The sequence below is a fragment of the Cyclopterus lumpus genome, chromosome 17, assembly GCF_009769545.1.
Source record: "Cyclopterus lumpus isolate fCycLum1 chromosome 17, fCycLum1.pri, whole genome shotgun sequence".
Classification (NCBI taxonomy): Eukaryota; Metazoa; Chordata; class Actinopteri; order Perciformes; family Cyclopteridae; genus Cyclopterus; species Cyclopterus lumpus.
This window is the reverse complement of record NC_046982.1, coordinates 5,187,634-5,198,468: the sequence shown is the minus strand read 5'-3', so window position 1 is coordinate 5,198,468 and position 10,835 is coordinate 5,187,634. Positions and strand designations below refer to the sequence as shown.

Below are 10,835 nucleotides of genomic sequence, written 5' to 3'. Positions count from 1 at the left end.
CCCCCCCCTAGAGTTGGCTTATCACGAATATTTATGTCATGTTTACTTGTAGCATCTTGGCAGAGCTACATTTCCTGGGCCGCCGTCCATGCAGGCTGCGTTTACTGACCTATAGTAACTTTCAACAGCTTCCCTGGTTCAGGTCAGTGGGAATTCTGACGTGCATATGCTACGTATAGATGAGGAGAACGTGTTCACAATTGTTTCATGGAATCGCAGCAGTCAAATTCCCACCTGTGGAGATACATGTCTGCAGCCAAGATGCTCGTTTTTGATTGTCAGGCATGCGAGAAAACTACAAACAAAGCAATCGACGAGGTAACACAGCGTTAATAATGGTTATAAAAGTCCTTTTGTGGATGAACTATTACTTTAATAGTTGTTTTTTTTTCAATATAAAGGAGTTCATGCTACAACAGCATACATACTTTCAGCTAAGGAGAAAGAAAAAAGAAAAGACTGAATAGCTCATCGGTAAAATGAGAGGGAGAGAGAGAGCGAGACTGGGACAGGTGAATGTGAGGACTGATAATTACACACCAGTTACATCTGATACCACAGATGTGATATGGGCCTCTGGCTGGTGCAACCGCATTAGTCCTCCCCAGAGGCCCAACAGCTAACTGTTGTGACTGGAACCTTTCTCTGGTTGAACGCCTCAGGCCCTCCTTATCATCACGCACGCACAATGAGTCAAGCTGATTTGGGATCATTTCCAAGGGAAAGAGGAGGGGGGGGGGGGGGGGGCTGGTTAATATGTATAGGGTCTGTGCACCCTAATAATAATAATCATCAAGTTCGAGGGTTGGTCTCCATGGTAACCGGTTGCTTTCGGGAACTGGAACCCCTAAAACGGAGATGTTATGTCATCTTTGCAACGGCGTTACCGGGCCTCGTCATGTGACATACCTTACCAGGCGTGGTAGAGTGCATGTAGCCTGCTGTTACTGAGACGGACGTTGTCACCTGTTTAAAAAAAAGCTGCTTACATGAACAGTTTTACTTCCCATGCCTCCCCTCAGATGATCCAGTACTCTGTTCTCTCTCTCTCATCAGCACACCAGTTGTTCCTTCCATGTACTTAGTGTGACTCATCGCTTCTGGAACTGTTTCAACGACATATCACATTTTATGAATTTTGGACCCAGATCTGAAATGTCTTGCTTTGTGATGCGTCTGGCTGGCGACGACCGGTAATTGCTTCACATGCTCTGCGGCGGATGCACACCTTTAATCGGTGGCCTGCCCGTGAGAACAGCCTCATTAGTGCTCCGCATACCTGAGCGGTGTAGTTGGTACTTTCCCATTGTGTCTGGAGGTGTCTGAGGAGAGAAAACGACAACTGCACCCTGTCCTCGTTCTCAGAGGGCGTCCGAGGTGACGGAACCTGGCGCCTTGGAGTCCCTAACCACCGTCTGCGTGAGGCTCACTGGGACGGCCCGGCGACTTTTAACCCGAGCCTGACGGACGGCCTCGAACCTTTGTTACCTCGACACCTCGCGTGCCCCTGAGGACGGGAGCCATTAGACACCTCGCTATGTCTTTTTACCCAGTCAAGGTTTTACTTTTATCTTTTAACTTAACGCTGGACTGGAGCAAATGGAACGAGGGTTACGTTCTCCGTTCTGCTAAAGAGAGAACCTGATTCAAATGTGTGAGCCGTACGTTTGACCATCCAACAGGCCTGTGGCTAATAGATTAATAAATTAGATTAGAATGAGTTCAGCTACTCAGGAATGTCCTCATTTGGCATGTGTTTTTTTTTAAAACAGCACACAAATATCTATATTTCATATCTATAGACAGTATAGTATCTATAGATAGTATATTTTTATTAATCTGCACCGCCCACAGAAAGTCATGCGGAACAAGCTGCAAGTTTTCATTGTCGGATGAGGAAAAACTTCCGAATGCGATGATTGGGAAAGATCTGAAGATTATTACGGTGAATATATGGACGTTTCTCCTTTACGCTTCTGCTGGAGAAAAATAAATTCAATTTCGTATGATGTCACCGTGTTGACTACTGTATTTCTGATGCAAATGCAGTCAAATGGGGTCAATGCTGTTATTGTCAGTCACACATTGCCATGCATAACCTGCCATTAACTGTGAATTGCACTTTAGCTGAGTAAAAGAAAAGTAATCCCCAGACAAGAATGTGGTGACCATGGCGCCCTCATTAGGAGCTGCAGTGCTGCATTTCCCTCGCAGTCACACCCATGTGACGATGCCTAATTTGACATCAGTGTCATTTCGCGGCCCATCTTGAAGGCTTCTCCTGTAGCCTGCACAGATTTTTTGACGTTTAAAGTAATAATCTGTGGGACTTATTGTCACGATAGTATTATTCTATAGCCTCTCCTTTTTTTACATTTCTAGCAAGAAAGCAAGCATCTTTTTGCAAAAGGACAAAGAAAGAAAGAAAATAAGATGGTTTCCCATCTTGTTGTTGACAAAGTGCTTCTTTGAGCAAAGGTGCTGACCTTGCATTGTTTTTGTTTTTGAGTGACATGTTATCCTCTATCCGCGTTACACCCCTCTCACCTGTCGCACGGTGACAGTGAAACACGGCTCTTTAGATGGAGTGACCTCTCCATCCTCTTTTTTTTTTTCTCTCCCCGTTGACACTTTGTATTCTCCACCTAAGTAACTAAAGCCCTCCAGAGTAGGCCCTCATTTCCTTAATCTCTACCCCCACCATCCCTCTCTTCTTCATTTCTTCTCTTTCACCACCATGATCCGTGCTACTCTCGTTCTCTTTCCTTCCCTTTGTTGAGTTTTTTTTTTCTTCCTCCTTTCCCTCTCGTTCTCCGGGGAACTGCTTTCTCCCCGTCGGCGTCATCTGTCATCCGTGGCGCATTCTCGGAGGATCAAAGACGATGCTTTCAGACGTCGAACCGATCGGAGGGGGAGGAATCTTAAAGCTCTAAAGTAGTTTGGCCGCGGCCTCGAAAAAAAGCATCCGCACTCACTCTCACACACGCAAGGCCCTTTCACGCATTGGAATAATCCGTTTGTAAGACCCAGAATATGACATGCGAGAGGCGCAATGCCGGTCGATCAATATACACCGCTTTGGTACGTTCATGCCCCCCAGAGGATGATTCCCACCGACTCCGGGGATCCGGATTTCCTCTAGCGCCGCCGTGAGGTTCACGTTCATGGTTTTGAGTAAAACGTCTGAAGAGCGGGTGGATGGATTGCCGTGAAGTTTAGTCCAGACATTCGTGTTCCCCACGGGATGAACTGTAATCATTTTGGTGACTCCCTGACTTCCAGTACCAGTACCATCATCACGTCAAGATGTCCCTTTGTCTAATAGAAACCAGCGACTTCTCTATAAAGAGATACATTCAAATAATATAAATATATCAAGTCATTCACACATATTCATCAGTGTCAGCGTGTTAACCTGGTAAATGTTCAACGTCTGCATGAGTACCCATGTCAGAGAAAGCCGGCTAGTGCACGGTAGTAACCTGGCGGTGTGGTGCGTACCCTGTGTACATGTAGACCAGTGATCGGATTAAGTGTTGTTCTAAATACATCACTAGATGCATCACTGCGTAGAATAATCTCTCTTTCATGCATTTTTGCGAAAGCCGATTCGCAACTTGGTTGTGCTCGTAAAATGGACCATAAATGAGAAATGTTCCTAAAGAAAAACTAAATCTGGTTTTCAGAAAAAATCCAGGAAAAAGTAGTTTGAGTCCTATATATCAATGTAGTGCAAAGCACAATCTAATTGTATAAGTATGCCGTTTTAGAACATCATATAATATGCTCTTGACCAATGACTAATTTAGCTGTAGCTTGTTTATTAACAACTTACATTTTTTCACTCATGTTTTAATAAAAAATCTTTTCAATTGTTATGTTTAATCTTCATTTAAGTCAATTAATCCAGAGTTTCGACCACATCCACTCCGTTTTTTCAGGATAATTGAGACTTTATCTTTACCCATCCCTAGTGCGCTACATGGGCAACTCTCCAAGATGAGAAGGAAGTGAGATGGCTCACTCTGTAGCTTCCTCCATCACCAGCTCTAGAAGAACAAAAAAAAGGGAGTTGCTAAGTTCCCCAGCCAACGTGACATTTAACTTGACCAGGCCAACCGGTCAAGCCCATGTGCAGCCTCTGACTACTGGAGGCAGGAATGTTTGGATGAAAATGAGCTCCTTCTGTTCCCTCGTGATGGCAACACAATTAAGAGCTGGGATGTTTATAGGTGAAGATGCATGACGATGCGAGGCCACACGCAAGCTCCCTCTACTTGAGGACATCTGAGTCACAGGCTAACCACATGTGTGATCAGCAAATCAACAAACGGCTTCTGCTGAGATTCTCCCAAATTAAAGCTGTGCTGACTGAGCCAGCAGGTATCAAACATATCTAGATTGAATCCATCATTTCTGTGCATCCGTATTATTTAGAAGACATCACAAGCATTGGATGGAACAACAAGGATTGGGAGATTCCTTGTAGCAGCGTTTAAGGATGTGTTTGTTTTTAGAATGGCTCCGAGCCAAAAAGATGTGATGAGATAAAAGAAAATGATAAGACTTGTCAATAGTCCAGCTGTTGGTTTTTCCTTCATTGACTTAGCTGGCATTTTCTTGACGGTTGAAACGACTAAAAGGAGAAACCCCCCAGAGCAGTATATGTCTATATTGTTGAGTAATGGATGTGTCCTCGCTTATGAATTCAGCACGTGAGCCGTTGCCTGCAGGGGAATTAGTTTCTTCTACTTTAAAAGCTTGTCATTAGTGTCGTATTCTCATTAGTCACAGCCGTGGGTGTATTGTAATGTATGCACAAAGCTCTTAAGTTCAGCTTAAAGGAAAGAAAAAGTTATACATTATACATTTATACATTTTAGCATATGATATATAATTGTTTCTTACTTCTCATTTCCTGACATTGCAACCTGACAAGCAACATGCTAGTTAAAGCGCCACCGTTTGACGAATGAACACGGAGCAGCAGGCTCTGCCGGCGAGTTTGGTAATTAAAGAAATCCACACCTTTTATCTGAACAATATAGACATGTCAAAATAAAAGAAATACAGTGTGACAATAATCACAAATATTCTCGCGTGAAATCTCCCCCGTTGTCGCGTGGCAGTCGAACAACCACCGCCCCCCGCCCCCCCCCCCAACCCCCCTCCCTCATTTGGCCCTCTTGTCCTTCGCCGCGCAATCCTGAGAACAAAACCTGAGCTTGGCATCGGCGCGGCCAGCTGCAGCCGGGGTGACAACAACATCCATTCACACTTCCCACCGCAATTTTCCCTGAGAGCTTTGCCCCCAGGTACCTTTTCCTACAAGTGCTTTGCTCTCCTGCAAATCAGCCTGCTGCGTGGAAACACTCCACGTCTAATGAGGACACTGCGTGCTGTCAGAACACGTGGTTATACGTATGAATGGAGAAGAAGGGCAGAATAATGGGGTCATTAAATCGCATTGATTTAAGGGGCAAATGTGAGTCCGGGCGGTCTTCGTTTGTGCCCGCGGTGTACCTGAATGCAACCGCGGCGTAAGCGCACACAAAGCCGCACCTCTGGGAGAGAGCGATGCTGAATAGGCTACATCGTTACTGATTGGTTTACATTTACAGCTCATATTCATACGCTTCGCCAAATTACCTCCTCGCATGTCGCATTTTGTATTGTGTTTTTTTTAAATGGCCGAAACATTTTTTGCTTATACGTTCTTTTATTTATTGCGCGAACAAAGACGGACTGACGGAGTGAATTTAGGAAGGCGACAGGGATGGCTTATGAGGTTGAAATTATTATCACGACAAAAAAACATTATAACAGTTTGAATTCTTCGACAGACATATTTATGAAATGATAAACTATTCATATGTGTTAAACCAATACTTTCACGTGGGGGACTTCTGTATTGTTTGTTTTCTTTCTGTCGGCCGGGCGGGGCTCAGTTGTAAAAAGGGTGTCATCGCCTCCTTCCAGGGACCAATCGGGATGTAGCAACATTTTAATCAATATGCGATTCAAATATTGTCGTGGGCTCATTTCATGAATTATTAGAACTGGATACTGGACTCCAAAATGGCGTCCAATCACTCGAAGACTTCTTTTGACGTCACGCACGTACACATTTGACAAAATTCCCAAGTTCTCCACCGTACTTCCAGGGCACGGGTTGAGGAATGAAATAGATTAACTAACAAGTGCAAAGTGTACAGACATTGTTCTGGAACCTGACCCCTGACGCACAGGTCTCCTTACAATAAGAATTGTGCACGTTTGCTTTTTTATTGTCTTTTTTTCTGCTTTGCATTGTCTTCAGCCTCATGCTCTTGCACACAGGCTGCTGTCTAACTGAGTCTCCTGCAGGGTGCGGAGCAAGAACCATGGCAACATACTTTACATTAGCCCCCCCACAGGTAGCACTGATGGATACAGATTGTCTTTTGTTCCACTTACAATTATTATTATTTATTTTTTTTCAAACAAACTATAACTCCGGGTGTCATGTTGTTGCGTCTTATTTTTCCATGATTGATAGTGCATGGAGGTATTTATCTTGTGTACGCGTATGATGTATTGTGTGTATTGTACGTATTTGTTTAGACTACCATCTGTGGAGCAGATTTTTCCGAGGAAGTAAAAAGAAAAAAATCTGGATGTTTTTCTTTTCAATTTATTTTAGTTATAGTGTGTAACTGGCACACTCTCACGACCCTACATCTGATAACTTGAAAAACTCTACCTCCCCCCCCCAAATACATTGCAGAAGACCTTCTGCAGTTTTTCATTGTCAAACAATATATTATATCTAGAATAATGACCTTTTTACATTTTTGCGGCTGCTCAAATACCTTGCCTTGCAGGAGAATTCTCTGGAACATGTATATGTATTTTCACCAGCAAAAAAATTAAGAGAAAAATGTGGACCGTCCAGCAAAAAATGTTTATTCAACACCTAAAGAGGTGAGTGAGTTTTTTAGATTTATTTTTTAAAGCCTGATTGTATATGTGCTTTCTGCAAAAACGTAAAAGACGAGGCCCTACTTGTGTATAACCTGGGAGATTATGAAACATAAGTTGTAGTTCGGGCTGCTTTACATGTTAACTTGGTTTATATCAAAAATGAAGCTCCTTTCCTGAGCTCTCATCGGGGGTGAAATAACTGCTCTCCTTATTTCCTTATGCCTCCTCGTCTCCTCTCTCCTCCTTCCTGTGACTCATAAATAGATCTCAGCGTCTGAATTCCTAAAAAGCATCTCGGGGAGAGAGGAGGCGTGCCGAGCGAGGACGGACAGGTGTGTCCTTTACGTACAAAAGACGTGTGACACATTCTTGTTGCGTCACGCCAACGTTGCGAATTGAAATGAGAGAAAAAACGTTGTCATGAACACAAAACAATGGACGGACGATGCCTGTTACCTCAAGTCAACTCTCCTCGTGTCGCTCCCTTGCCTCCTCCGCATCTCAAGTGGGAAAGGATAAAACGCAAAGAGAGGAAGCGAGGAAAGGAAGCAAGGATGTACGAACTGAGAAGTGAGAAGAAGCTGTGAGGGAGCCCCACTTTAAACATCCACGGGGCACCCACACGGTCCTGGATCATTTGTCCAGCTGAGGGTTTCAGTGGTAAACTCTTAGTAAACAATAATGAATTATATATGTTTACCCTAAACTATACATTTGGCTGTGTATTGTAGTGTGGACCGGGAAAAGTGAGTGACAATTGACCAGTAAAGGTTGTAGTGAAATAAAATATTACTGAAGATCGTTATCCACCAATATTCAGTGACATTTCTAGTCGCCCATATCTGATAATGTTACACTGTAAACAACCAATCTGTGTTTACATTGACAGGACGGTGGCAGCACGGCTAACGGCTAACGGCTAGCAGCAGACAGTTCAGTTCCCTTACACTATGATGCGTTCAGGCTCTGTTCAGTGAAAATGAGTATTGGGCTAAGGTAAATCATAACCTTATGATGTGTTCACATGTAATCTCGTAAAAATGTAGTGTTGGTGAGAAACTTGAATAAATCCAGTACGACCTGTTTACACTAGCTCCAGTCAGATTATAATACATAGCTAAAACCAATGACAAGATTTGTTTTAATCAATAAAAATACAATCTTTTATTTCCTCATCATTTTAGTGATGTCTTTTATGAAGAACTTGCAAATGACAATATCAAAGTAAAAGCATGATATTTAAGAGTGTTGATGGTTTACACTGGCTTAAGAGCGGTTGAAATGAATTTTGGGACATAAATAATCTGAAGACATGTAGACCAGCTGCTAAATCTGTATCTGCCAATATGGATCATCCATGATCTGCATTTAGTATTGACGGCAAAAGAAAAAATGACATTCTTTTGGGCTTATCCGACCTGTGAGTTTTATGATCCATTGATACGTGATCCGAGATGTTGGTTAAACCTGTGTGTGTGTGTGTGTGTGTGTGTGTTTCAGCATACACTCCCTACCAAGGAAAATCATTTCAGCTGAGTGATAAGGAGTTCCCGTCCTGTCACAAGGGACCTGAACGCCTCCCTGGAAAGAGGAAGTTGGCAGAGTTCCCGGCGGGGTCCCGAGGTCACAGCGCAGCGTCGAGGAGCGGCGCTCGATGACATGAAGCAACCACTCGAACGTGACTCCTACACCTGCGGCGAGGGTCCAAAGTTCAGCCTGCACACGCTCAGTGAGGCCCAGAATAGATGAAACAATAGGTGGCTGACGTTTCCGTCAGTCATTATTCACGTCGCAGAGGGCGTATGAATCTGTATAACGCGCTTGTAAGTGTAACGCTACATGCTTTAAATACTGTATTGAGCTATTCACATGTTTTACAACCTATACTTCCAGCCTCTCCTGTAGACCAGCAGCCTGCAGTTCATCACATGTGATGTGTTCAAGGGCCGTCTGAAAGATGAAAATGTGATCACGACATGTGCTGATACATCATGGCGATTGTTTAAAGAAACAACACGTGGGTTTTTATGTTCAACCAACACGTTTTAATTTATTTGGCCACAATCTGTGATAGATCCGCTAAAAAAAAAGAACCGGGGAAACATAAACCCAAGATAAACTTTTACTTGCAACGAATATGTGCTCAGATAACTAGCTCTAACGATTCTGAAACATTTTTTTTACAGATAAAACGTCACGCTGAAACGTCGCCTCGGCAACAAGCTGAACGAATCTAGCTCGCAAAATGAAAATGGTTTTCTGATACATTTTGGGATGGCGTTACTCTACGGCACCACGTGGGCTACAGATCATCGTGGCGTTGTCGCGGCTGCTCTCGAAGTCGCAGTACGATACACGCCGCCGGCGTTGCAGGCAGGCTTTGTTTGCATGGGTGTGTGTCAGCGCATTGCCAGTCACGTGTCTTTACACGCGCTTATGACTCGTACCTTTTGCATCAATTTGAAACCTCAGCAAAAACATGCATACGTTGGCCAAAATCCTTTGTAATGGCCCACTCAAAGTCAAGGAGAGATCGGAAGATGGTATCACAAATTAACATGTATTTACCACAACTGCAAAGGTGACCACGTCTTGATTTGATATGTATGGACGTCTTCTAGGGGTGTGCATCACTCCGTCTCAGATAAATCAATGTGTGTCTGAGTCGGGCTCCTTTCCTCCCCATGCCGCTTGCTATTATCATCTGCTTGTATTCTGGCCTTTTGTTTGAGAACACACAGTCGTTATTCTGCAGCTTGAGTGTGGAGCGGCTATATGCTCAAAGGGCCTACATGTGCCTTCTTTGAGGATTCCCACGCATCAGTGTTTGTCTTGCAACAGGACAAACCGCTCTTGGAGACTCCAGACCGCACGCCTCTCACAGACAGACTGAGAGTCGGCTTGTGTGTGTGCGCTCTCTTTTTGTGTCAGTTAACAGCGATAAGTACCAGCGGATGTTGGCGGCGTGACGATGGTGCAGTCGATCCGTTTGGCTCGCATGTGGACCGCGGGTAAACTACACGGTGTCACGTACAGTGGGAATTCAAGTTTTACTGACGATATTCAGTCAAATATGCTCAAATAGGCTTTCTGTTCAATAATCTCTGATAACGTTACATTGTAAACAACCAGCCCGTGTGGAAATCGGGTAACGGACAACGAATGAATGTTCGGTTACATTATGATGCGTTTGTGAAAAACTTGAATGAATACAATTGTTTGAAGGGGATGTTTTTACAACAACATAAATGGATATTAGAGAAATTATTATTATTATGATCTCACTCTAATAATAAATCATTAAAACTACTAACGACAAAATTTGTTTTAATCTATAAAAATGCAATTGTTTATTTCCTTCGCATTTTAATTGTGGGCCTTTATGAAAAAAACACTGTACATGAAATTAACAGTAAAAAGGTAACATTTACAACGTTTGATGGTTTTCTTTTGTGCGGACCCGTGAACTAGTATTTATGTAACTTCATTGTCCTCACACTTTCCCCAAGAGCACGCACACTCAAATATTTCCTTCTTGTATGGCAGAATTTTTTTCAACTGAAATTGTGACATTGTCTGATCGCCGGGGGGGGGGGGACACACGCTAGTCTATGAGCTCCATGGGGGGGGGGGGGGGGGGGGTTGGTTGATGCTGTCCACCCGTCCTGGACACACCTGAGCTCAGCAAAGGGAGCCAGCGCCCCACCTCATCTCACCTAGTAGAGGGAAGTCGACTCCACCGAAAACCGCGGGATGCTAATTCACAGCTTTGCTCTTTCTTTCTATTTTTGGTTTACGCCTCGAGGTCCAACTCCACGCTCGCTGCTACCATCCCTTCAGCTGTTGACGTGTGCTCACACACAGTACAGATT

General features: G+C 43.8%; 1 long non-coding RNA gene across 2 annotated transcripts; it reads left to right on the top strand.

Moving 5' to 3' along the window:
• The first annotated feature begins 55 nt into the window (after positions 1–55).
• On the top strand, positions 56–10,333 carry LOC117745951. 2 transcript variants are annotated; one of them, XR_004611284.1, is made up of 4 exons: positions 56–142; positions 7,853–7,959; positions 8,464–8,980; positions 9,150–10,333. It is a non-coding gene; the product is annotated as an uncharacterized LOC117745951 (long non-coding RNA). The 2 variants fall into 2 exon arrangements; XR_004611283.1 differs by having other exon boundaries at positions 8,464–10,333.
• Positions 10,334–10,835: the final 502 nt, after the last annotated feature.